Source organism: Pan troglodytes, chromosome 17 (assembly GCF_028858775.2).
Source record: "Pan troglodytes isolate AG18354 chromosome 17, NHGRI_mPanTro3-v2.0_pri, whole genome shotgun sequence".
NCBI classification, from domain to species: Eukaryota; Metazoa; Chordata; class Mammalia; order Primates; family Hominidae; genus Pan; species Pan troglodytes.
This window is the reverse complement of record NC_072415.2, coordinates 39,600,314-39,628,152: the sequence shown is the minus strand read 5'-3', so window position 1 is coordinate 39,628,152 and position 27,839 is coordinate 39,600,314.

The following is a 27,839-nucleotide window of genomic DNA, read 5'->3' as shown; positions in this document are numbered from 1 at the left end:
CCTGTGACTCTAGAGAAAAAAGCCTAGGGTAGCCCAGGTGATCCTTGAGGTTAAATTTTTACCAATTCAATAGAATGAGGGCTCAGTGTCAATTTTAATTTGTTTAAGTTAAACAAAGAAATTAATTTTATGCATACATAATTTCCTTGATTGAGATTTTATAGTTGATAAAAATATCTGGAAGGGATGACACAGTGAGCATTCTAAAATATCTTAGCCTAAATGAACTAGACTGTCTGTATAAGAGGAAAGTTGTTGCAAGTTGTGGTTGTCAGCTGGGTATGTAGGTATGTATGTTACTGTTTTGGACTTGTACATTACACAGATAAATACCAGAAGCAAGAGGAAGAGCAAAAAGTGAATGTAAAGAAACAACATCAGTTCTTAAGTAAAGACAATAGATGCAAACACTAGCCACCTATGTATTTTTGTATTATCAGGGATAGGTAATGTATAGTGGATAGGGTAAAGAGTAGGACAGTGGATGGGAGGAAATAAAGACATACATTTTAAGCTTTGGAATGTTTTGTACATTAAGCATGGTCATTAAATAAAAAAATTCTATTTAAACTTTATAATATACAAGTACATAGTTTGAAGAAATCTTTCAAGAACTCAAAATACATCACACATCAATTCCAAAGCATTAGGAACAAACCAGGGTAAAAGAAGAAAGCTAAAGACAAGTTTTGGCTGTTCATCTTCACTTAAGGGATAATTGAATATTAAAAAAGCAAAAATCAATCTAAGTCTGGCATTTACGCAATGTCTGAAAATTTGTATCTTTGCCTACTTTGGAAGATTTGGCCATAATACTTTTTATCTTCTTTCAGTAAAAAATGTAAGAATATTCTGCACTTAGGTTGAAATTTGACTTACGATGCTTTCAAACGATATGGTCCAAACCACTCATTAGGTAGTACATAAGAGAGAAATGTGATGCAATTTAGATGTAAAATTAACCACTTCTTGTGAAAAAAAAAAGCTAGAAAAAGCTTGGCAAGTGAATTTCTTAAGTGTTTTCTTTTACGTTGAAATGAAATTTGATGCAGAAAGAGGAAAGAAAAGAAATACATTCTCATATGTCTCTGTGTTCCACAAAGATTTGGCTAGTCTAGAGCTAATTGGCCTATTGAGGATACTGATGTTTGTGAATGCATGTGCTAGGATTTTATTGAGTAATTATAATTTATTTATTCTTTTTTTATTTATTGTTACTTTATAATCTAGTAGAACGCACTTAAGTCCAGAAGTATGGAGGATTTGCTTGTAATTTTGGCTTACCAAAAATGAATTACACTACCTTAAATCATTTGCTAATTTTTATATTCAGTATTTACTGAACACAGATATATGCCAGTTACTTTTACTGATTAATTTCAAATTTTAATCTTATCTCATCATTAAAGTGCCAAATATTCGCTAAAGATATGAGACCAGATAACAGAGAAAAATAATAAGGGTTTCAGAATTGGAACAGAAGATATTGAAATAAAAGGAACACAAATAACGAAATTTTACTAGAACCTAACTGAGTAAACAAATGTAAAAGAAGGCAAATGGGTTATCAAATTTGCCCAATTATTGTGAATTCATAAAAGGAATCAGAATGCCAAAGAGCAGAACAAAGGTATGTGGTCATAATGGTGGAGAAAAAAAATATGTCTTAGGAAATTCAGTTAAACAGGTCTCATCTCCCATGACATGGCTAGCTTTGCTATGCCTATTGTGGAACTGAATATGAGAATATATGCCATGTTTAATCACTCTGGAGCTGAACACACAGGCTAGTGGAAGAGATATATACATTAAACAAACAATTACTATACATTGAGAAGAGTGCCATAACAGAATAATCAAACTATAATCAAAAGAGAGATAAGGAAAATGCCAGCCCTTAAATGCTAAAAGTAAACGCAACACCCAGGCTACCTTTTACATATATAGTGTGTTGAAAATCATGGAGAAGTTAAAAAGCAAAGCCTTTCTCAAAACTCCACATGTGAAAGTGAGATCAGAATGAATGCATCTAATGAGAAGACACTTAGAAAGTAAGTTTGGGTAGTCTGTGAAAGGTGGATAAAGGAACAGGTTGTCATACTCCTCTGATGACTCAGCTGTGACACAAGCCAAATCCACTCCTTAAGGTAGTCATATCTTCTATATTGTTGGAGATCTCATTATGTATGTGCTAGAGATTCTCTGCACTGGATAGAAAGGACTCATTGGGGCAGAGGTGTTTCTAAATAGATCCATAGATAAGAGTCACTCCATTATTATCATAAATATGTTTGTATTTCCAGCTGTTATTGACAAGGTTGACCCAACTTCCACACAGCTCCACCCTGCTGGAGAAAACCAAAATGTGATCCAACAGAATCTGGTAGCTTTGTAAACTCATGCTCTACCATCCACTTGTTTTCTTCTCCGCTTCCACTCACCATGATCTACTTTATCTATTCTGTGGGAAGGCACACAAACCTAATTTTTAAAATTTCATTTGACATTGAATCTTTATGTCTGATACCTTACAAAAAAAGTATTTGTGCTTGAGTTATGTGTTTGTAGCCGTTGTTTCTGTTTCTGTATTGGTTGACTCAGGACCATTTCATCTCCCTAGTCTTTCTTGTCTATATCAAGATGCTGTTTCAATACATGTGAAAGTCTTTGAAACATATAAAGTCCATCACAGAAATGCTATTAGCCTTTAAAGGACTAAGTATTATATATCATCAGATTCTATGACCGATGATTCATAAAAACAACTAAAGAGTTTATATCTATAGTGCATCCAATGTATTTGTTGCCAGTGTACTACCGTTTCAAGAGAATGAGTTTTCAGTGTAGTGCCTCATCATAATTTTTTTATTCCATACAAAGTGATAGGAAACATTCCTTAGTTCCTTCCCAACAGTTCTGAGAATAAGAAACAGCTTACAAAGCGTAGATACGTAGAAGTGCAGGGCTAAGCAAACACAGGACAGCACACAGACAAGTAGTCTATATATTTCAGAAAACATCGTGAAAATAAGTAGACACATCCTGGAGGTGTGGCAAAAGAAGCTTGTAATCAGCAAGGAACAGAAGAGAAAAGGGTTAGTTCTTCTCAATCTTTGTCCTAGAAATCCAAGAGAGATATATTATGCAGTGAAGCAGGAGGAATTAAATATTTTACTCAAGATTAAACCACTGGTAATTGATTGACCTAAAATATGAAGCCAGGTGTCTTTACTAACCACACTCAAACTCAATCCCAGGGAAGAAAACTTGGCAGAAACATCCTGAGGACAAAAGAGAATATCAATGGAACCATATGAAAAGGAATGCAAACTAGTCTAGTGTGGAGACTTAGATTAGCCACATGTTGTTAAGAGTTATTTCTGATTCTTAACAAGGAGATAAAGGTTAGGAAATAATGTAATTCTGCCACATAATTTGCACTGCATATGCATGAAACTAAGATGATTCATCATTTCATGTATTTATGAGTAGGTTAATTATCCAGTACAATTCGCATAGTTTTTTTTTTTTCTTATTTAGGTTTTAAATAATCTCACTCTTTTATTTTTATTTCAGAAATTTGTGAAGTAAAATAAAACCTGGATAAAATGGACTAATGGAGTCAACCTGAAAATGACAAGTATTCTGCTGTTTATTATGAGGTAAGCAACTTTATATAAGATGCTGCTTTGATATGTCTTTTTGTTTTCTCTCAGTGCCTGTTACGTATTACATAGTTACGAAATTTTAAATGTTTTTTTTTTCCCAAAAGTTCTTTGGAAAGTAGATATTAGAAAGTAGAAAATATTTCCCCATAGTAGTAATGTTATTAACAGTGTTCATGATCTCAATCCATCTTCCAAAATATTACTTAATAAAAAATGCAGCAATAAAACATAATAGAAAACAATTCTTTTGCAGTATTACTAATTAGGCAAAACAGAAAACAATAAAATATAAAAACTAATTTTAAATTTAACTTGGTGCTGATATGCAGTGATTAGCAGCCCCTATTAAGAAGAGAAGGAGATGAAAGAAACATTGTTATGTTTCTCTTAAGGGAACTTTGGGCATTTTCAAGGTCTTTTATTATTATTATTAATAATTATTATATTTTCTAGATTCAAGTTTGAAATCTCTGAAAAACAATGCTTCTCATTTTATGCTGCATTGTTATAGATTCTTATGTTTGAGACATTCACAGGATTTCAACAGAATTATTTGACAGCTTCTGACAAGACTGAGGTTATTAAGTGATCCATGTTATTGCACTCAAAAATAGAAATAATGTTTAGCACCTGAAACAAAGAAATAAAACTAGTTGAGAAAATATTCTTATATTCCGTAATGAGCAGAGAGAAATTATTTCAGTGCTAGAAGCTTTCTTGGCATCTGCTCCCAAATCTTTACTAATTAGAATAGCAAGTCAATTGTGGAAAGGGAAGCAGTAAGACAGTAATGTTTGCAGCTTGAATTTTATCAGAAAAGAAACACAGATGATAGAGAGGAGTAAGTTGTCTCTTATCACTCAGCTTGTGAGAAAAACCTATTTCTATGAACAGACACTAAATAGCAATAACATTTGAAGATTAGACTCACAGATTGCTTTATTTCTGAATGCTAAAATTCCAAGGAGTTTGATATGGTTTGGCTGTGTCCCCACCCAAATCTCATCTTGAATTTTAGCTTCCAGAATTCCCATGTGTTGTGGGAGGGACCCGGTGGAAGATAATTGAATCATGGGGGCCGTTTCCCCTATACTGTTCTCGTGGTAGTGAATAAACCTCACAGGATCTGATTGTTTTATAAGGGGAAACGATTTCACTTGGCTCTCATTCTCTTTCTTGTCTGCCGCCATGTAAAATGTCCCTTGCTCTTCCGCCATGATTGTGAGGCCTCCCCAGACATGTAGAACTGTGAGTCCAGTAAACTTCTTTTTCTTTATAAATTACCCAGTCTCGGGTATGTCTTTACCAGAAGTGTGAAAAAGGACTAATACAGAGTTCCTTCTCCATAGGGATTTGGGACCAATCTTCCTTTCCATGAATTATATCACGCTCTCATAGAACTGAGAAATAATCTTTTTTCATTTTAAAGTAGGTGACATAAAGATTCAATAGTAATAGGAGATTACTGACCTCTTTTTCATCTTCTCCTCTGTTTATTTATAGACTAAGGGAAAGGTTTCACTTCGAAGGGTCATGTGTCATTGAAAAGGTTACAGAGGGAAAGGTTCTGCTATACTCTGGGACTGCTATGGCTGATGCTTCTGTAGTTTTGTTTGCTTTTGTTTCTGTGCTAACAGAACTATCATTCTTAGAAGAAACCCCAAATCAGATTCTCTTTACCTAATTTTTCTCACATGTCTCTCAGTTATACATTAAAATGGTTGATATTGGAACAAAATTAGTTATGTGATAGCCTGTACCATTTATTTAACAAGAAAACTACAGGTCCATAGATTCAGGGGAATAATTTTTAAGTTTTCTTATCTCCTTCGTCTCTTTGTTCAGAGGGGAAGGAACACTGACGTAGGCCAGAGGCACACACCTGCCATGATTGGGTAATGGGATTTCAGGAAGGTGCACAGAAACAAAGAGAGAAAACATTGAATTCTGTAGGTCAAGCACTCACAGCAGTACCATTCTTGTTGGAATCCCTCTCCTTACTGTGGTTGAAATGATCTACACATCTGCATGCCTTTTTCTTTGAATGGACCCATGCTTTCGGAATCCCAAAACTGAATCAAGAAGCTTCCTCAGGTAAAATAGGAAAAATAGGCCAAGCTACTTGCACTTGCCTATTATCCAGGCAAATGTGACCTATGCCATCAGCCCATTCATTAATACTGTCAGTTCAGGGTTGAAATTTGGATTAGTTAGCTAGAATGTAAGTTTACTTGACCTTGTTTTCTCTATGCAGTCCTTCCTTGGATAAATAGAAGTGGATATCGTCATAAAGCGTGTCTTAGTGAGGATTGAATTGGATGACTAGTTTGTCCCAGTTTGCACAAGACTTGCCTTGTTTTAACGTTGGAAACCCTCAAACATAGGCAAACTGTATATTTGGTCAATGTAGGATCAGAGATCCTCTACACTATCCACCTGTCTTTTCCCTCTGCTTAGACCTAAGCAACAATTACTGTACAGACTTTAATTGACTTCTGGTTCTGGACCAGATAATGTGAGCACACTGTACCCTATTTCACCCTCTAACTATGACTGATAAAACTAGATTAAAACATGTAAACCAACTAACAGAAGATTCTGAAGGTAGATAAAAGCAGATAGACTGGGTAAGAATCTCAGGACTTATGGAACAACTCAGCAGTGAGTCTATTAAGTAATTAATTAACTAATTAATTTTATTTTGCCTCATATTCATCTTGCCCTAGTTACTGGAGCAACCAGAAAATCTGAACTGCCAACAGAAAAAGACAAAAAGCACTCCCAAATAAACTTTCTCCATCCAGAGAATTAGAATCTTGTAAAATAGAACATTTTTAAATTTATCTGCTCTAATAGGAGAAAAGCAATGGTGCCGCATCCCATCCTTACTGGCATATAGATACCAAACAGTGCAGGATGAAGCCCGGTGGACTCTGTTTGATCTATACTGAGTACCAGCGAAAGGATACAGCACTGTCCCCACTACCACTGGCAGCTAAGGCAGTTCTAAAGGTAAAGATCACTCTTGACTCTTCCACCTCTCCACCAGGTGAGTACCAGTAAAGAGAAAGAGACTTGCCTGGTCCCAACCAAGGGGTAGTAATACACTGGGGAATAGAACTCTGGCAAGAATGAAGGAAAGTTAAAACCCCACATTTGAAGACAGAACCTCAGAAAGGAAATCAGTGGGAAATACAGACTGGGCTAGGGAAGTATCACAAAAGCTGGAAGCTGGAGAAAGGATACTTTAAATTTAAAGCCAGGTGTGTCAAGACTTGTGTTCACTTTATTGTTGGACGTGCATAAATTAACTTGAATCAGCATAGAAAAGGTTTTGAACACTGAAAAACAGTTTAAAACTCAATGGTCTGGTTTCAGATCTGAGTACAATAAAATAATAGGTGTGTCACAATACCACCGTGAAGTCTTTATATACTAAATAGACATCACAACTACAACCAGAAGAAAATTGTTAGAGATATTTAGTCTTAAACTTGACTGATTGCTGTCTATCAAAACAACAATAACATAAATCACTATTATCCAGACAATTTTAATAGGACCCAGAGTCACATGACACAGTATTCCAAATGACAAAAATATAAACCAAAATTTTATTAAGCATACACAGAAAAAGAAAACTGTAAACAATTCTCAACTTAAAAGGCAGTCAATCGATACTAACCTTAATATAGCTCAAATGTTGTAATTATAATGCAAAGACTTGAAAAAGAAAACAGAAAAAAATGAACTTCAGTGCTCTGTGGAACAAGATCAAAAGATCTAATATTCATTTTATAGGGTTTTCAGAAAACAAGAGTGATGTAGCAGAAAAAACAATTGAAGAAAAATGACTGAAAACAGCCATCATTTGGTTAAAAATATAAACTCGCGGATCTAAGAACACAGTAAACTCCAAACAACATCAGTTAAAGAAATCCAAACCAAGCAACATCATAATCAAATATCTGAAAACCAAAGATAAAGAAAAGAACTCATTAGCAACCAGAGGAAAAAAAAATTCATGTAGGATAACAGAGATTTGAATGATAGCAAATTTTTTATCAGAAGCCATTGAGATAAAAATAAAATGGGAGCAAGACACTGTCTCAAACAACAACAAAAAACAATGAGATAACATTTTTCAAGTGCTAAGAGAGGATTGCCAATCTTGAATCCTATACTCTGTAAAATATTCTTCAGAAAAAACAGGAAAAATAAAGCATTCTCAAATGAAGGAGAATTAAAAGCATTTGTAATGAGTAGTACTACTACACGAAAAATACTAGAGGAAGTTCCTCAGGTGGATGGAAGAGGATAGCAGAGGGAATCCTGGAGTGACAGAAATTAGTGAAAAACAATACAAATATTAAATTACCACCTGGCATGGTGGCTCACGCCTGCAATCCCAGCACTTTGGGATGCCAAGGCAGGTGGATCACCTGAGGTCAGGAATTCGAGACCAGCCTGACCAACGTGGTGAAACCCCGTCTCTACTAAAAATACAAAAATTAGCCGGGCATGGTGGCGCATGCCTGTAATCCCAGCTACTCGGGAGGCTGAGGCAGGAGAATCGCTTGAACCCAGGAGACGGATTTTACAGTGAGCCGAGATCACCCACGGACAAGAGTGAAATTCCGTCTCAAAAAAAAAAAAATTACTAGGTAAATAGTGTAGATTATTTTTCTCCTCTGAATCTTGTTAAAATATTTTTATCTTTTATTTACTTTTATTCATTTATTTTTTCTTTTCAATTTTTATGTTAGATTCAGGGGTACATGTGCTGCTTTGTTACATGAGTAAATTGCATGCCTTAGAGGTTTGGTGTACAGAGTATTTTGTCATCCAAGTAATTAGCACTTGATACAAAGTTTTTTGATCCTCATCCTTGTTCCACCTTTCACCCTTGAATAGGCCCCCATGTCTATTGTTCCCTTCTTTGTGTCTATGTATACTCAATGTTTAGCTCCTACTTATGAGTGAAAATGTAGTATTTGGTTTTCTGTTCCTGCATTAATTTGCTTAGGATAGTGACCTCCAGTTTCATCCACACTGCTACAAAGAATATGATTTTATTCTTTTTTATGGCTAGGTAGTATTCCATGGTGTATATGTACCATGTTTCCTTTATCCGCTCCACCTTTGATAAGTACCTTGGTGGATTCCATGTCTTTGCTTTTGTGAATAGTGCTGTGATGAACATATGCTGCATGTGTCTTTATAATAGAACGATTTACATTCCTTCAGGTATATATACCCAATAATGAAATTTCTGGGTCGAATTGTAATTCTGTTTTAAGTTATCTCAGAAACTTTCAAACTGCTTTCCACAGTGGCTGAACTAATTTACATTTTCATCAGCTATGTAAGTGTTCCCTTTTCTTCACAACCTCACCAGCATCTGTTGTTTTTTGACTTTTTAATAGTAGCCATTTTGAATAGTGTGAGATGATATCTCATTGTGCTTTGGATTTGCATTTCTCTAATGATCAGTGAAGTTGAACAATTTTTCATATACTTGTTAGTCACATGTATGTCTTCTTTTGAAAAGTGTTCATTTCCTTGGCCCATTTTTTAATGGAGATTTTTTTTTTTTTTGCTCATTAATTTGTTTAAGTTGCTTACAGGTTATGGATATTAAACCTTTTTCAGATGCATAGTTTGCAAATATTTTCTTCTATTCTGCAGGTTGCCTATTTACTCTGTTGTTAGGTTCTATTGCTATGTTGAATCTCTCCAGTTAAATTAGGTCCCATTTTTCAATTTTTGTTTTTATTGCAATTGCTTTGGCATCTTCATCATGAAATTTTTGCTAGGGCCTATGAATATAGGGCATTTTCTGTTTTTTTTTCTAGGGTTTTTATAGTTTTAGATTTTACATTTAAGTCTTTAATCTATCTTGAGTGGATTTTTGTATATGGTGAAATAAAAGGGTCCAGTTTCAATCTTCTGCATATGGGTAACCAATTATCTCAGCACTATTTATTGAAAGAGAGTGCTTTCCCCATTGCTTTTTCTTCATCAGCTTTGTTGAAAATCATGTGGTTGTAAGAATGCGGCTTTATTTCTGGGTTCTCTAACCAGTTCCATTGGTCTATGTGTCTGCTGTTGTACCAGTCCCATGCTGCTTTTGTTACTGTGCCCTCATAGCATAGTTTGAAGTGGGGTAGTATGATGTCTTCAGCTTTTGTCTTTTTGCTTAGGATTGCTTTGACTTTTGGGACTCTTTTTTGGTTTCATATAAATTTTAGAACAGTTTTGTTTTTAACTCTGTAAAAATGTTGTTGGTAGTTTGACAGGAATATGGCATTGAATCTGTAAATTGTTTTGGGCATTATGGCCATTTTAACAACATTGATTCTTCCTATCAATGAGCATGGAATATTTTTCCATTTGTTTGTGTTATCTCTGATTTCTTTTGGCAGAGTTTTGTAGTTCTACTTGTAGAGACCTTTCCCCTCCCTAATTGGCTGTATTCCTCAATTATTTATTTATTTATTGTGGCTATTGTGAATGGATTGCATTCCTGATTTGACTTTCAGCCTGGATGTTGTTGGTGTACAGAAGTGCTGTGGGTTTTTGTACATTGATTTTGTGTCTCAAAACCTTTCTGATTTTTTTTTATCAGATCTATGAGATTTGGGGCAGACACTATGATATTTTCTAGGTATAAAATCATATCATCTAGGAGAAGAGATATTTTGACTTCCTCCCTTCCTATTTTGATGCCTTTTATTTCTCTTCCTTACCTGATTGATTTTGCTAGGACTTTCAGTACTATGTTGAATAAGAGTGGTGAGAAAGGGAATCCTTGCTTATTCTGGTTCTCAAGGGGTATGTGTCCAGCTTTTTTCCATTTAGTATTATGTTGTCTGTGAGTTTGTCATTTATGGTTCTTATTAGTTGGAGGTATGTTATTTTGATCCCTCATGTGTTGAGGGTTTTAATATGAAGCGATGCCGAGTTTTATCGAAGTCTTTTTCATGTCTGTTGAGATGATAGTGTCATTTTATTTTTAGTTCTGTTTATATGATGAATCACATTTATCGATTTGCATATGTTGAACCAACCTTGCATCACAGGGATAAAGTCTCGATCATGCTGGATTAGCTTTTTGATGTGCCGCTGGGTTCAGTTTGCTAGTACTTTGTTGAGGATTTTTGCATATATGTTCCTCAAGGATATTGGCCTGAAGTTTTCTTTATCGTTATGTCTTTGTAATGTTTTGGTATTAGAATGATACTGTCCTCATAGAACGGGTTAGGGTCGAGTCCTTCCTCTTCAATTTTTTGGAATAGTTTCAGAAGGAATGGTACCATCTCTTCTTTATATATGTGGTAGAAGTTGGCTGTGAATCCATCTGGCCCAAGTCTTTTCTGGTTAGTAGGCTTTTATTACTGATTTAATATTGGAACTCATTATTGGTCTTTTTAGTGTTTGAATTTTTTCTTGGTTCAGTCTCAAGAGGTTGTGTGTTCCCAGGAATTTATCCATTTCTTCTAAGTTTTCTAATTTCTGTGCATAGAGGTGTTCATAATAGTCTCTGAGGGTTTTCTCTACTTCCACGGGGTTGATGGTAATGCCCCTTTGTCCTTTCTGATTGTGTTTGTTTGGATATTCTCTCTTTTTTCCTTTAGTGTAGCTGGCAATCTATCTATATTATTTATTCTCTCAAAGAATCAACTTCTAGTTCTGTTGATTTTTTTATGGTTTTTCACATCTTGGTTTCATTCAGTTTAGCTCTGATTTTGGTTATTTCTTTTCTGATGGTAGCTTTGAGGTTGGTTTTCCCTTGTTTATCTCGTTCTTCAAGATATGATATTAGATGGTTAATTTGATATTTTTCTGAATTTTTGATAGGGGCATTTAGCGCTATTAACTTTCCTGTTAACAATGCTTTAGCTGTGTCTTGAGATTCTGATATGTAGTATCATTGCTCTCATTAGTTTCAAAGAATTTCTTGGTTTCTGCCTTAATTTCATTGTTTACCCAGAAGTCATTCAGGAGCAAGTTTTAAATTTTCCATTAATTGTATGGTTTTGAGCAACCTTCTTGGTATTGATTTCTATTTTTATTGCACTGTGGTCCAAGAGTGTGGTTGGTATATATATAGTTTGCTGGGAATTATTTAATGGCTGGGTATGTGGCTGAATTTAGAGTATGTGCTATATGCAAAAGAGAAGAATGTATATACTGTTGTTGAGTGTAGTGTTTTGCAGATGTCGTTATGTACATTTGGTCAAGTGTCAAGTTTAAGTCCTGAATACCTAGTTAGGATTTTGCCTAGAAGATCTGTGTCTTACTGTCAGTGGGGTGTGGAAGTCTCCCAGCATTATTGTGTGGTTATGTAAGTCTCTTCATAGCTGTCTAAGAACTTGCTTTATGAATTTTGGTGCTCCATTTTTGAGTGCATGTATATTTAGAATACTTAAAAGTCTTCTTGCTGAATTGAACCCTTCATTATTATGTAATGCCCTTCCTTGTCTTTTTTGTTTTTTTACCTTTGTTGGTTTATAGTCTGGTTTTATTTAAAATTGTAATAGCAACCCTTGCTCTTTTTTGTTTTCTGTTTGCTTGGTAGATTTATCTTCATCCCTTTACTTTGAGCCTAGGGGTGGCATTGCATGTGTGATGGGTCTTGTGAAGACAGTATACAATTGGGTCTCATGTCTTTATCCAACTTGCCACTCTGTGTGTTTTACATGAGGTGTTTAGCCCATTTATGTTCAAGGTTAATATTGATATGTGCTGATTTGATCCTGTCATTGTGTTGTTGGCTGGTTGTTTGCAGGCTTCATTGTGTAGTTACTTTATAGTGCCAATAGTCTAAGTACTTAAGTGTGTTTTTGTGGTGGTCAGTAACAGCTTTTCATTTCCAAGTTTAGCATGCCTTCTAGGACCTCTTATAAGGCAGGTCAGGTGGTAACAAATTTCCTTAGCATTTGTTTCTCTGAAAAAGATTTTATTTCTCTCTTGCCTTAGGAAGCTTAGTTTAGTTGGACATAAAATTCTTGGTTGGAGTTTGTTTTCTTTAAGAATGCTGACTATAGGCCCCCAATCTCTCCTGGCTTGTAGGGTTTCTGCTGAATTGTCTACTGTTAGCCTAATAGGGTTCCCTTTGCAGGTGATTTTTTCTTTCACTCTAACTGCTTTAATATTTTTTCTTTTACATTGTCCTTGGAGAATCTGATGACTATGTGTCTTGGTGATGATCATCTTGTACTGTATCTCACAAATTCTCTGATTTTCCTGAATTTTAAGGTTTACCTCTGTAGGAATATTTGGGACATTTTTGTGACCAATATCCCCAAATACGTTTTGCAAGTTGCTTGCTCTCTTTCTTTCTGATATGGGGATGCCAGTGATTCATAGGTTTATTCTCTTTACACAATCCCATATTACTTGATGGTTTTATTTATTCCTTTTTATTCATTTTTCTTATTTTTGTGTGACTGTGTTGATTCAGAAAAGTAGTCTTTGACCTCTGAGATTCTCTCCTCAGTTTGGTCTATTCTGTTTTTTGTTTGTTTGTTTGTTTTTGTTTTTGAGACGGAGTCTCACTCTGTTACCCAGGCTGGAGTGCAGTGGCATGATATCAGCTCACTGCAACCTCCGCCAGCCGGGTTCAAGCAATTCTTCTGTCTTAGCTTCCCGAGTAGCTGGGACTACAAGCGCATACCACCATGTCTGGCTAATTTTTTTTTTTTTTTTTGTATTTTTAGTAGAGATGGGGTTTCACCATATTGGCCAGGTTGGTCTCGAACTCCTGACCTTGTGATCTGCCCGCCTCAGCCTCCCAAAGTGCTGGGATTGCAGGCGTGAGCCACTGCGCCCAGTGTTCTGTTCTGTTTTTAATCCTTCTGGTTGTATTATGAAATTCTTGTAGTTAATTTTTCAGCTCTATCATATCAGATAGGTTCTTTCTTAAAATAGTTATTTCATCTTTCAGTTATTGTATTGTTTTATTGGATTCCTGAGATTCTTTGAATTGGGTTTTGACTTTCCCCTAAATTTCAATAATCTTTGTCGCTATCCAGATTTTGAATTCTATGGCTCTCGTTTCAGCCATTTCAGCCTGGTTAAGAACCATTAGTGGAAGGTAGGACAGACATTTGGACATAAGAGACACTCCAGTTTTTTGAATTGTCAGAGTTCTTGCACTAGTTCTTTCTCATCTCTGTGGGCCAATATTTCTCTAATCCTTGAGGTTTCTGTCCTTTGCATGGGAGTATTATTGCTTTTATAATCTTTGAAGCCCTTGAGAGTTTGACTGCAGTATAAGTTATGTTCAGTCAATTGGCTTCATTTCTGGATTTAGGCAGCAAGGCTCAGTTCAGCTTCCCTGTGCTGCATGCTATAACCCTGAGGGGTTGATACTAGGCCCACACCTTGGTTCTCTGGACCTTCAAAATTAGAGGGTGCTGTGCTGGAGGGGTGAGGTATTCCTGGTCTCAAGGGGGGCTGCTAGCAAAAGCACTTCATTGGGGTGGTTGTGGCAGGGACTGTGCATGGGTATGCCAGCAGCAGCAGTAGCACGGTGGGGTATGCGCTCACTGGCAGGGGTAGGGTGGTGTCATCTGCACATGCTTATACTGGCAGTGGCAGGGCAGAGAGGTACACCTGCATACACGTGTCAGCAAAGTGCTGGGGGAAGCTGTGAGTAAGCGTGTGCCAATAAACCGATGGGGGAGTCTGCAAGTGTGTGCGTGCCAGTTGAAGCTCTCTGATGGTTAGGTGGAGTGTTTTGGCAAAGGAGCTATGGTAGCAGCTTTGGGATGTGCCCTGTTTGGGCATCTGAGGCTGCACTGTAAGTGGGTGTGGCCAAGCAGGGGCCACAGGAGAGGCTGGTAGACAAGTGGGCACTTAGATCAGATTGGTCTTTTACCAAAGGCAAACCATCCATCTCTGTTCAGGTCCAACAGTCAACAAAGTTCAAAGCCACCTGGAGGAGCATGGTGAGCCTCAGGGGACACACATCCCTGGCTGTGCTCCACTGCAGCTGTTTCTGTGCCAAACCCTCTGGGCTCTGTACAGGCTAGAGTCCTTCCCTGCAAACTCTCTAAGCTGCTTTTCTTGTCAGATCAAATATCTGTGTGCATCACGGGGTCTCATGCAGGTAGCATTCCAGAAGTCCGGGGTGAGAGTGGACCAGTCCTTGCCTGCTTAACTCACCCTTTCCCCTGGAATTGCTGGGGACCAGGAACAACTCCTGGTGCTCCATGCAAGCTTCCCAGTTTCCTCTCCCTTCAACTCAGGTTCTGTGTCCTCCCTCTTTCCACTCTCAATGCCTTCGTTTGAAAGAGTTTGCTTGGAGTGTACCAGTCTTCTTGATGGTTTGGTCTCTCAGTAGGACATGCTCTTGATGGCTGCCTCTAGTCAGTTATCTTGGCTCTTCTCCCTCCTAGTTTGTTTTTTTTAAAATTGCAGTAAAGGCACAAAATAAAATGTTACATCTTAACAATTTTCAACTGTACGGTCCAATGATATTAAATGTATTCATAATGATATGCAACCGTCATTACCATCTATCTCCAGATGGTAATTCATTCATCTTGTAAAACTGAAACTTTATATCCATTAAACAATAACTCTTTATATATGAAATATTACTTTGCATTATTTGAAACTTTGAAATGTGAGGCTTATTTTATTGCTCATAATATTATCTATTTATATAAATGTTCCATGTGCACTTGAAAATAATGTATATTCTGTTGTTATTGGATGAAGTATACTCTAGTGATGTAAGTCATGCTGGAGAATGGCACTATTAATCTCTTTATGTATTTACTACATTTTTATTTGTTCTATCAATGATTGACAGACCATGTCTTTGTCCATTTGGACTGCTTTAACAAAATACCTTAAACTGAGTGGCTTATTTATTCCTTAGAGATTATTTCTCACAGTTCTGGAGGTCCAGTATCAAAGCAGCTGCAGATTCAGTGTCTGGTGAGGGCAAACTTCCTAGGTCATAGATGGCCATCTTCTCCCTGTGGCATAAGGGGCAAAATGGCTTTCTCAACCCTGTTTTATAAGGGCACTCATCCCACTCATGAGAGCGCCATCCTCCTAAACTATATAACACCCAAGTGTCTCACCTCCTAATACCATAACTTAGGGGTTAGGACTTCAAACTATAGATTTCATGGCACACAAATATTCAATCCATATCCAAGAGATATTGACATTTATTACCATAATCATTGATTTATCTATTTCTGTTTGCAGTTGTTCTGGGAATAGGGATGCTGTCTTTCTTGATTACATTTCAAAGGGATGGCGTCTAGGTCCTTGAGAAAGACATTCCTGAACTGTAAAACTGGCAAGAGACTGGAAGAAGATTTACATCTCCAAAGGGCAGAAAAAGAATTTATGATTCCAAGTTTTCTAAATGAAATGTTCTGAGAAAAATGAGGTCAGGGCTCCATAGTAAGAAAATTTACTCAAGCTGAGGGGAACCTTAAGGCAGTCTTGGTTTGTATAACTCTTTATTTTGTCATTTCAGTGGTAGCTTTAGTGTACCTCTATAACTCATCACAGTGTACCTTTGAGTGATATTATCACCATTTCACCTACGTTATAAGAAAGTTGTAACTGCGTGTTTTCATTTCCCTATTCCTGTCCTTTGTGCTACTGGTGTCATACATTTTATTTTATGTATGACCTCACACTGCACTGCTATTTAAACAATTATGCTTTAGTAAGAAGTACTTAATTTTTTAAAATTAGATATTTGTGTACATAGTTAACATTCCCATTGTTCCACATTCCTTTGTGTAAATCTATGTTTTGACCTGGTATCATCTCCCTGTAGCTTAAAGGACTTTCTAGAACCTACTGGTGATCTAGAACCTACTTCTGCTGATCTCTTTGAGATTAGGGAGTTTCTTTTGCTTTGCTTTTTACTTCAGTGTCTTGTTTTTCCCTGTGAAATGTCCAGTCTGCTACTAATCTTATTCAGTGTCCAGCATACTTTTTTATCATATCCATTATAATTTTCATCTCTAGCACATCAGTCTGTGTATTCATTTTCAATATCTCTAGAATATTTTTGTCTCAGAACTTATTCGTTGCAGTTAAAATAACTACGTTAATGCACTGGTCTTTTAATTCTAACATCTCTGTCGTTTCCGGGCTTGTTTTATTTGATGACATTTTTCTTATTTTTACCAGTTTTCATTTTCCTGCTTTCTTAGAATGCCTGTTATTTTTGTTTAATTGCCAAAAACTTTGAATACTTTATTGGTTATTGGATTTTTTTTTTGTATTCCTAACACTATTCTTGAACATTGCGTGGTGCAGTTATTTGGAAACTTGTCTTTCTGCATATTGCTTTTAAGATTTATTAGGTGAGATCCTCGCTCAGTCTCTGAAAATTATCCTTACTCTTGTTACTATATTCTTCTGAGTACTCTGTTTAATGCCCTGTGTGTCATGAAGTGTCCTGTCTATGCAAGAGAAACAAGCCTGTGTGAGCACTGGAGATTGTTCCCTCTCCTCCTTTAAGATGGCTCTTTCCCTTGCCTTAGGTTATTTCCCCACAGTGTGCACTGATGAGCATTCAGCTGAATACTCAGCAGGGGCCATCTTCAGGTCTATGGAGTTTTCTCTCTTTGCACATCTTTCCTCTAAGGGACTCTGTCTTTCTTAGTCTAGTTGCCTTGGTCTCAGTGTTCTCTCAACTCCATCTCTTAAACCTAACATATTTACCAGGCTCTGGCATTGCCCTCCGAGTACCAATGGCTAGAAATTCTCCCAAGGATTTAATTTTATGGCTTATCTTATTTAACTTTCATTTCTTATGGATGATTATCCTTTATTTCTTGATATCCTGTTCAATGTGTAATGTCCAGTCTGATGTCTGATATCTTGAAAACCACTCTCTCTCATATTTTGTCCATTTTTGTTTTGCTGCTGTTTCAGGTGGCAGGTTAATCCATTGTGGCTAGCAGCAGAGATTCAGCTGCATTACTGTTATTGAAAAAAATACAATGAAATCCATTTTACTTAATTTCCCATTAATAATTTCCAGGCTGGGTGAGGAAGATATGTAGACATAACCCAAAGTAATTTATGAAATAATTTCATTTATTAATAAAATACTGGTGGCTTTGATCTTGCTATTAACTGATTTCTTTCAGAAGGCTTCCTATAAGGTACTTAAATGCCTAAAATATTGTTTTATATGTAATCTTTTGGTAGAGAAACCAACCATATCAGAACCAAACTTTGGCAAGTTTGATATACCCAATTTTATTGTGAGTGATCCATGCCTTTAGCAGTAGATAGAACACTGCACTTATAAGATAAGCCAGATTCCACTTGAAATAAGTGATTTGATTCACAAAAGAATTTGCATCACTTCATCTGATTCCTGATCAATAATATTACCAATGGATTTTGTTGTACTCAGACTCAACTACCTAACTCTCTGTCCACATAAAATTACATAAACAAATTTTAAATTAAAGTTATTTTGAATATCATTACATGTAAAAAGTATCAATATGCCTATCAACACGGGAAGGATGACTAACCTTTCACAACATAAATGACAATGTCTTATATATTGAGATTAGAATCTATCGGGTATGGAGATTTAGTCTGAGGATTGGCTTGAAAAACTTGTTTCAAGAAATCTCAAGTAATGCTAATGAAAATAATAATTTCTGATGGATCAATTATTTGCATAAAGCATAGTTTCATAAATTGTGTATAAATTGAAACAATTTTAGTTAAACATATATTAACTTTAACTCATTATAACAATAAGTGCATTTTTACTTAAAGTAAAGAAACACTACACTGTTTCTAATCTGAAAACCCTAGCCACAGTCTCCCCTAGATCACAGCTTTTTTCACGAAAAACAAAGTGGCATACCATTGTGTATATAAAGCACTATTTCCACATGTAAGGAATGGAATGGCCTTCTGAAAGAAAATTGTTATTCATTTCGATCTACATCTTTTAGACAAGTTCAATCTCAGAGGTAGATATTGCTTAAAATACTTTCTTCAATTTCTCTGGAGGCTTCCTTTTGAAGGTTAGGTGAATATCAAAATGTTACCCTTTGTTTTTCTTTTGATATCTATGTGTATCATGAGATCCCACATATTCTACTTTGAAGCTGTGCTTTCTGCTGTTTTGGGGCTGCTTGTATCCCCTTCTAGTCCAGCTTGCTTTTGACTCTTTTCAACTTTTTCTTTCAGCTCTTTATCTGTGCAATTCCTTGGAGTCTCATGTTGAAAAGACATGAAGACATGACTTGACTGCCAGCTTTAAAAAGTCACAAATGAAATGAGCTCAGGAACTTGAGATATCCTGGCACCTCCTAAATGCAGTTTTGGCAGGCAATTACATAAGCCCATGAGGACCTGGTAAAGTAAGAAAGTAATGGGAAATAGTGACTGGAATATCAGAAAAGAGACTCAATATTAATTTAATGGATTTACATTATTGATTTTGTTCCTTAGAATATGCTTCAAAGAAAGTAAAATCTATTATTCTATAACAGTATTTTGAAATCCAATTACAAATCATATCATAGTAAAATTCCTGGAACATAAACAACTTGAGAGGGTATACTTTGATGAATTTAGTATCAAAAGTAAGAAAAAAGTACAGTTCAGTGATAAACTTTGAACTCCTAAATTTTGGAGGCTAATTTACAAAAAAATTCTATAATTAAAATCAGTAAATAATAGCATACGTATCGTTTAACATGTTAATTAATAGCCAGAGTAAATCCCTGCACACTATGGTATTGTTACCTTAGTGAGTCATAGAATGTGAGCATAATAAATAACTGTACATTTGGCATAATAAATGTGTAAAATAAGTACTTCAGACATCATTATTTAGCAGTTTAAAAATGATGCCACTTGCATATGGAATATTTAATGAAGTTTTCTTGTAGGAATACAGAAATTGAATTTATCAAAGGATTAAACAGATTTTTTTTAAAAAAGAAAGCTCTAAGCAAAATGTGTCAGGTCTTTGCAAAATATGATGATGGCAAAGCTCAAGGAAAATTAACGAAAAATCCAAAATTGCTAAATTGGCATAAATAATCCTCGGCACAGCTAAACATTAAAACATATGATGGTCTTCTTGAAATTTCGTTCTAGCCACCCCTGTGTGTACCCTACCTTCTCAGTTGGCAGGACCAAGCATGAACTATGTGCTGTAATAGTCTTCAATTTTTTTGTAATCTTAAACTTAGGGCAGTTTGCTGTATTTAAGTTTATGCATGCCTCTCTTGACTACAAAAAGAGACCATAGTCCATATAGCCTTAAAAGTGCGAGATCTAGGAGTATGTGTCCCTAGATCCAGATTTTATTCCACCACCCACCCACTGTGTAACATGGGATAAATAGTTGACTTCAACAAATGTTGGTTTTCTCATCTATCATACAAAACTATTTATAGAAAAAAATGCATTATGGTGTGTATATAAATGATATGTGCATAAACACACAATGTGCATGACAGTATCTCATGTTGTACTGGATGGATGCACGCCATCTGCAAGTTCAATTCCTCCTTTGTGATCCCAAATTAAACATTTCAAAAGGACCTCCCATTACATCTACTGACCAATTTACATCCAGTTACAGTATTTTGCTCATTGCCTAGTTGTACCCAAAACTATAAATCTAAATATCCCTATGCACTATTTATGATCTCCATTCTGAAGGCTAAATATTGAATCCTGAAAAGTGTAAAGTAACTATTTACTGGCTCACCATATTAAAGGGAATAAAATTCTACTAGTTACATTTTCAAAAATTCCCTATGAAGACTCCATAACACAATTTTGGCTTTAATTCTGCCATAAGATATACTTTATTCATTTATTTCCCTTTTTATTTAGTTTTCACAGCAGAGATGTTTAAACCTGCCTAGATTCTTAGTGGATATTAGTAACATCCAAAAAGAACAAAAACTATAAAAATCTTATAAAAGCTTAGTGACAAATAGAGGAATCTTCCAAGGGACTCTTTCTTTACAGAGCATCCAATTGGCAATGCATCCCACTATCATTTAACTGGCACTTTCAGAAAGCTAGAACATTTTGAGTTGGTTGCCCAAAGCTGCTATAACATGGATTTAATTAGCAATGGTGGGATAGCTTGCCTGATTAACTTGTCCACAGATAACCAATATATACTCTGGAAAAATATATACCCAATAACTGCTTGAAGGTTAAAGAGAGACTTAATGAGTCACTGAAAAAGGTAGGAATTGATGAAGAGTGGATGCTAGAGGAAGAGGAACTGTACTGAGATTTGCCTATTTATGTCTTCTTGCCCAAGAGAAAATCCAGTCCTCACTGTGTAATATGAGTGTATAGAGTGCTCCTAAATCTGCATTATATGCTCTGCATACATCCTTTTCTGATCACTGAACTGTACCTACATGCAGGAAACTTCAATTTTTCCAAGAAAAGAGCCACATCCAGAAGTCTAAAAGAAAAAGTAGATAATTTAGTTACCGCCCACCAGACGGGAGACAGACTTTGGAATTTAAATTGAATAGAGTTACTGACATCTAGAACAAAAATAACATGATTGAAAGAAAGATAACAGAAATGAATTATCTACAATTATATCATCTACAATGTTAAACCTTTTATAAATCTATAGAAAATCATAGAAATATGGGTAAAGAGATGAATAATTTATGAAAGATAATGGAAACAAGAACAATGACTCTACGGTAATTCTAGAAATTAAAATGCACTATATGAAATGAAAACTTGCACTCATTTTCTTAATAACAGATTATAGATGGAAGAAGAATGTGTTAATGAACTTGACACACAACAACAGAATTATCCGATCTGTGGAACAGAATGACGAAGGATTTTTGAAAAAGTAAAGAGGGTTTTAATGGCCATGAGACAAAATAAAAGGTCTAACTGATTTTTATTTGACGTTTTGAAATGATATCGAGAAAAAGGGGTGGGAAATACTTCGTAATATGTTGAAAATTTTATAAATTTTACATAAAAAATTTACTTACATTAAGGGTCTAAGTGAACTCTAAACAGGATAAATGCAAAGTAAGCTACATCTAGGTATATTACAAAATAAAATTGCTGAAAACATAAGAAAGAAAGTCTTGGGGAAGAAAAATCTAGAGAAAATAGGACAATTTGCATATAGAATAACAAGGATATAAATATCAGCTTATTTCTTGTCAAAAACAATGGAGGCCAAAGGCTACTGTAGCAATTTCTTTAATTCCTAGAGAGGAAAGAAACGTCAACCTAGAAATCTATATCCAGTGAAAATATCCTTCAATAAAGATGAAAAACTGACAAAATCAAGGTATTGTCAGACAAAAACTGCAGTCATAGTTGAAGATTGTAAGAAGCTACTCAGAATCAGACAGAACTACTAGAAAAAATAGAGAAAGATAAAGAATATGTGATCAACACTACCAAATGTCAAAGAGAAAATTCACATTTTTAAGTAAACTTAAAATATTCATCAAAAATAGAATAAATGTTGGGCCATAAAATGTCTCATTGATTTTCTAAAGATTTTAAGTGTGCAGAGTGTGTTTTTTGGTGAAAATGGAATTACATTAAAAATCACTGGCCAGGCGCAGTGGCTCACGCCTGTAATCCCAGCACTTTGGGAGGCAGAGGCGGGCAGATCACGAGGTCGGGAGATCGAGACCATCCTGGCTAACACGGTGAAATCCCGTCTCTACTAAAAATACAAAAAAATTAGCCAGGCGTGGTGGCAAGTGCCTGTAGTCCCAGCTACTCGGGAGGCTGAGGCAGGAGAATGGCGTGAACCCGGGAGGCGGAGCTTGCAGTGAGCCGAGATCGCGCCACTGCACTCCAGCCTGGGCGACAGAGCAAGACTCCGTCTCAAAAAAAAAAAAAAAAAAAAAAAAAGAAATCACTAACAATAAGATACCTAAAAAGCTTCCTCAAATAATTGGAAAGTTTAAAATAATAACTTCTACCTTGATTAATGTTTATAGGCACTTGAAAACAATGTGTATTTTCTTCTTGTTAAGTGGAATGTCAATTAGGTCAAGTTGATTGATAATGCTAAGTTTTTTATATCTTTACTGACTTTCTATTAGTTCTACAAATGTATTATTAACTGAGGAAGAACATTAATATCCCTAGCCATAATTGTGAATTAGTCTATTTCTGCTTTCAGTTCAGTTTTTGATTCTTGTTTTTTGAAGCTCTATTATTATGTGCATATTCACTGAGGATTTTTTTTTTTTAGGCCTCTTGATGAGTTGACTGCTTTATCATTACAGAATTACCCTCTTTGTTCCCGGCTATATTTCTTGTTTTAAAGTCCATATTATGTGATACTAATATTAGCCTCTACACGTTTATTTTGATTAGTGTTTTTATGGCTTTTTCTTTTCCATCTTTTGGACCTTTTATCGGTCAGGTTTACAACGTAATAATTTATATATAGTTACATTTGCTGTTTTTACTAGTACAGTCTCAGGGTTTTAACAAATATTTGGAGCCATGCAACCACTAAGGCAATCAAGGCATAGCACATTTCCATCATCCCCAAATATCCCACCTGCCAGGTTACAGTCAGTCCTCTCGCCTTGCCTCAATTCCTGGCAACCCGCAATATTAATTGTCTTCTAGAATGCTATGTAAATGAGATAATATAGAATTTAATTTTTGTTTCACAGCTCTTGCATTTAACATTGCTTTTTAGTTTTATCCTTATTACTGTATGTATAAGTAAGTTTTGTTAATGCTAAGTAGTATTTAATTGTGCGAATTTACCAGAGTTTGTTTACCATGGATCAGTTGATGGGCATTTGGGTTGCTTCCAGTTTTCAGCAATTATGAATAAAGCTGCTATGAACATTTTTGTGCAGGTCTTTGTTTGGACTTATGTTTCTATTTCTCTTGAGTAAATGTCTAGAAGTGAGCATGTTGGGTCATATGGTAATTGTGTGGTATTATAAAATACTATCCAATATTCTTCAGAGTGCTTCTGACTCTGCAATTCTGACACTAATGAATGCTCAACTATTTTATATCTTCACCAGAACTTAAAAAATTACCCCTGGTAAAGGTGTGTTCTGTTTTCTCATTTCATTTTCCTGATAATCATTTATATTGGCCATCTTATGCTTGGTTGCTTAGCATCTGTTTAAAATTTTTTTTCCCACTAAAAAAGATAAAACTGTTATTGTTTCAGAATTGTTGACATTTGTTATGTGTATTCTGGATACAAGACTATTATCAGACACGTGTTTTTCAAATATTATTTACAGTCAATTTCTTAAGTTTATTTTAAAGTGTAAATTTTAAAAATTGTTGATAAAGCCCAATTTATCAGTGTTTTCTCTGATATTTAATTTATATAGTGTCATTCATAAGAAATTTTTGCCTAACCTAAGGGGGAAAATATTCTCTCTAACATTTATTTTTGAACATTTATTGTTTTAAATTTTACATTTAGGTTTATAAACCAGGTAGAGCTTTTTTTTTTTTTTTTTTTTTTTTAAACTTGGTGTGAAGTCAGGGTTGATTGTCAAATGTTGAAGCTACCTTGCATATATTGGAGAAACCACATTTGGTCATGAAGTATTTTCCAATTAATGTATTTCCAGATTCTTGCTAACATTTTTAAAACTATGTTTGCCTCTAAATTCATGAGAGATATATATCTATAGTTTTCTGATCTTTCTTTTCTTCCTCTCTTCCTTTCTCTTTCTCTTCCTATTATTTCCTCCCTCTCCCTGCCCTTCTCTCTCTCTCTCTCTCTCTCTCTCACACACACACACACACACACTCTCTCTCTCTCTGTAGCCCATGGTCTGACAATCAGGATACTTTTTTAGTATTTTGAGAATTATAATAGACTTTGTCATTTCGGCCATGATTTTAGATCAACTCAAGTCTATTGTTAGCGCTTCTTTCCTTCCAACAGTGGGGTGTGGATGAAGGAGGAGTATATATCTTAGTTCTATAGCCTAATGGGGGAAACCTTAGTAGCATTGCCATTAATATCAGTAACAAGACAATGTTACCCACCATCTCTGTTATTGGCCAACACTGTTTTGTAGGACACTCAGTGCCCCCCACCCCTTGTACTTCTTTTCCTATTCACCTCCCAATTGCCAAAAAGTATTTGTCCTTTTCTTTCTACCTTTATTAACTTCCCCCAAATAAATTAATCTTGTCAAAGTTCATGTACTTTTAATTCCTTCTCCTGTAGTCCATAGTCTAATCATTTAGGGCACTTGTTCAGTATTTCCAGAATTATGACGGACTTCGTCATTTTGCAATTGTTAATAGATTTAGCCTTCAGTCTATTGCTAGCTTTGCAGATCTGATTTCCGAGACAGAATGGGAGAATAGGGTAAGAAATTGTGCACTGGTTAAAAAAAAAAACCTCACAGTTAATTTGATGTTTTGTCATATTTCAATTATGTCAAGGGTGTGGAATATGTGCTGTTTTCTTTTTCCCTTCCTATTTTGATTTTGGAAAGAAGGGAGCTAAGCAGCTCCCTTTGTCTCCAGCTCCTCAGAAGTTCCCATTATCTCTTAGATTATTTTAAATGCAAAACAAAACAAATCTTTTGCCCTGTTTTTAATTTTCAAAATTGTTATCTTGAAGAAAACCCTTTAAGATTTTTTGTAGTGCATGTCTGCTAGTAGATAAATTCTATCAGCTTTTGTTTGTTTAAAAAAGTCTTCAGTTTATGCATAGAATTCTAAGTTGACAGAATTTTTCTTTCAATACTTGAAAAATTTCACTGCATTGTCTTCTAGTTTGCACCATGGCTAGCTAATAACCTACTCTCATTCTTATCTTTGTGACATTGCATATAATTTGTATTTTGTTCCAGCTACCTTTAAGTTTTTTCTATTTATTACTCCTCTTAAGCAATTGAGCTTTGATATGGTTTTGGGTTTATGCCAGAAAGTCAAATTATATCAATATGTATCTAATTTATTCAAGTTTAGTATAACCTTTCTCTATAATAAATCCATAAAGTGTTGAAAAGTTTAAATAAAGTAAATTAGGTTTTGTTGACAAAATCATATAATAGTGGAGTCTAGTGAATGTTACAAATAAGTCTTCCATTCTTGGCTTTGCAACCTGATATTTATATAATCTTTGGAAAATAATTTGTCTTCCTGAAATAAGTTACTTAGACAATCTTTTCCTGAGTTCCTATATTACTCTCACTTAACACACTTTTTGTAATTTGTAATCATTTGTCTTATATATTCATTAATTTGAGCAGTATTTAATTTGAAATTTTCTAACCTTAGACTTGAAAGTTTCATCTGGCCAGATACATCTATCATATTAGAGATGCAAATGATAACACTTAAATTAAAACAGAATTTTGTTTTTAAAAAAATTTTTAAATAATTCATAAATCATATTTTTGTTGAAAGTTTAAATCTTAGTGTGGAAATCTTATAATCTTATAAAGTGAATTATATGTTGTAGGCAATTAACTCTGCTAACCATAGGTTAGTTTTTTCAAGCTCTGGGGGCCTTTGTGTGACATTCACTGTTTGATGAGATTAACATATAATCTGGCCAGATGGGGCCTATTCTCATATTCCTATAGTTTATTTTAGTTTCATAAATATATATGTATGGAATAAAACTGATAACATTCCTGAAAATTAATGATTCTGTTGTTTATTAGGGATAAGTGAACAAACAAATCTGGAATATGATACTAAGCCTATTTTGGTATGAATACAATTTTTTGAATTTTTGATATCAACAAATATTGAGTGCAAAATCCTTCAGAGACAACAAAGATAATGGCATGTCTCACAGAAAGAAGACTAAACCCTGTTTAATCAGTTATTAAATATGTAAATGTGACTAAAGTGCAATATGATTTACAAAAGCATTTCAAGTTCTTAGTGTTTTATTGCATTCCCATTCCATGGAAATATTTTCTGATAGATGATATATTTCAAATTGCACTCGTGTTAGGGAAAATTATTTTCCTGACCAAAATCAAAGTGGCAAGTGGATTCTTTTTGCACTAATAATACAAAACAAAAATAATATTGCATTACACTATTGTCTTTTTATTCAACAAATAATAATTGTGGAACTCTGAGGAACTATAGTGTAACAAAAATAAATTGCACATTCTTTACCTTTTAGAAACTTTTCACCTCCTCAGATTTTCTAGTTAGTCTCTCAATTTTAGCACAGAGTTATGTATTTTAGGCCTGTGATAATATTTTTTATCTTAGCATATTTCTCTTTATTAAAAAATACATACATTTGGGGATATAAGAAATCACTGATTAATTCCCACTGCTGAATATACAATAAACTGCTTAATTTTACTGAAAATGAGATAGTTCAATATTAGGAAGATTCAGTAGCTTCCCATCTACTTAAAATGGTATGATGGCAGGGAGTCAGTTGTCAACTGATAGAGGAACCTACATTTAAAAGTCTTTGCCTACTGTCTGCACAATTTGGTTTTGAACTCTGATTTGGTTATATATTCCTCACTGAGGTCCTGTCTCAGCCTCCCATGTAGCTGGAACTACAGGCATATGTCACCATGCCTGGCTATTTTTTTTATTTTTTGTAGAGGTGGGGGTCTTGCTATGTGGCCTGAACCTATCTCAAACTTCTAGACTCAAGCAATCTTCTTGCGTCAGCCTCCCAAAATGCTAAGATTACAGGCATAAGCCACCACACCTGGCAAATTTATGTATTTGTTTATTTATTTTGTGAAAACAGGTTTCACTGTGTTGCCCAGGCTGGTCTTGAACTCCTGGCCTCCAGAGATCCTCCTGCTTTAGCCTCCCAAAGCACTGGGATTACAGGCATGAGTCACTGCTCCTGGCCCTCCTCAGAGTCTTAATATTGTTGTGTCAAAATGTTATCTTAGAGTTGTTAAAAGGAACTATCTTAAAGAATATGCTTAAGATGCAAACCTTCTGTCAATTCCCCTTTATCTGTTTCCATGTGTGTTTGAGGTTAGAAGTTGAAGAGGACTACTTAGCATGTAGCTGAAGCTATGTAACTCCTCTATGAATTTTGGCCCAGCTCACCAGGAAATACACTAGGATTTAGAAAAATGCTTTGAAGTGACAAAATGTAGACATTTTCCTGGACTTTTACCTTTTATGTTGAATTGCCTAGGACTTGGG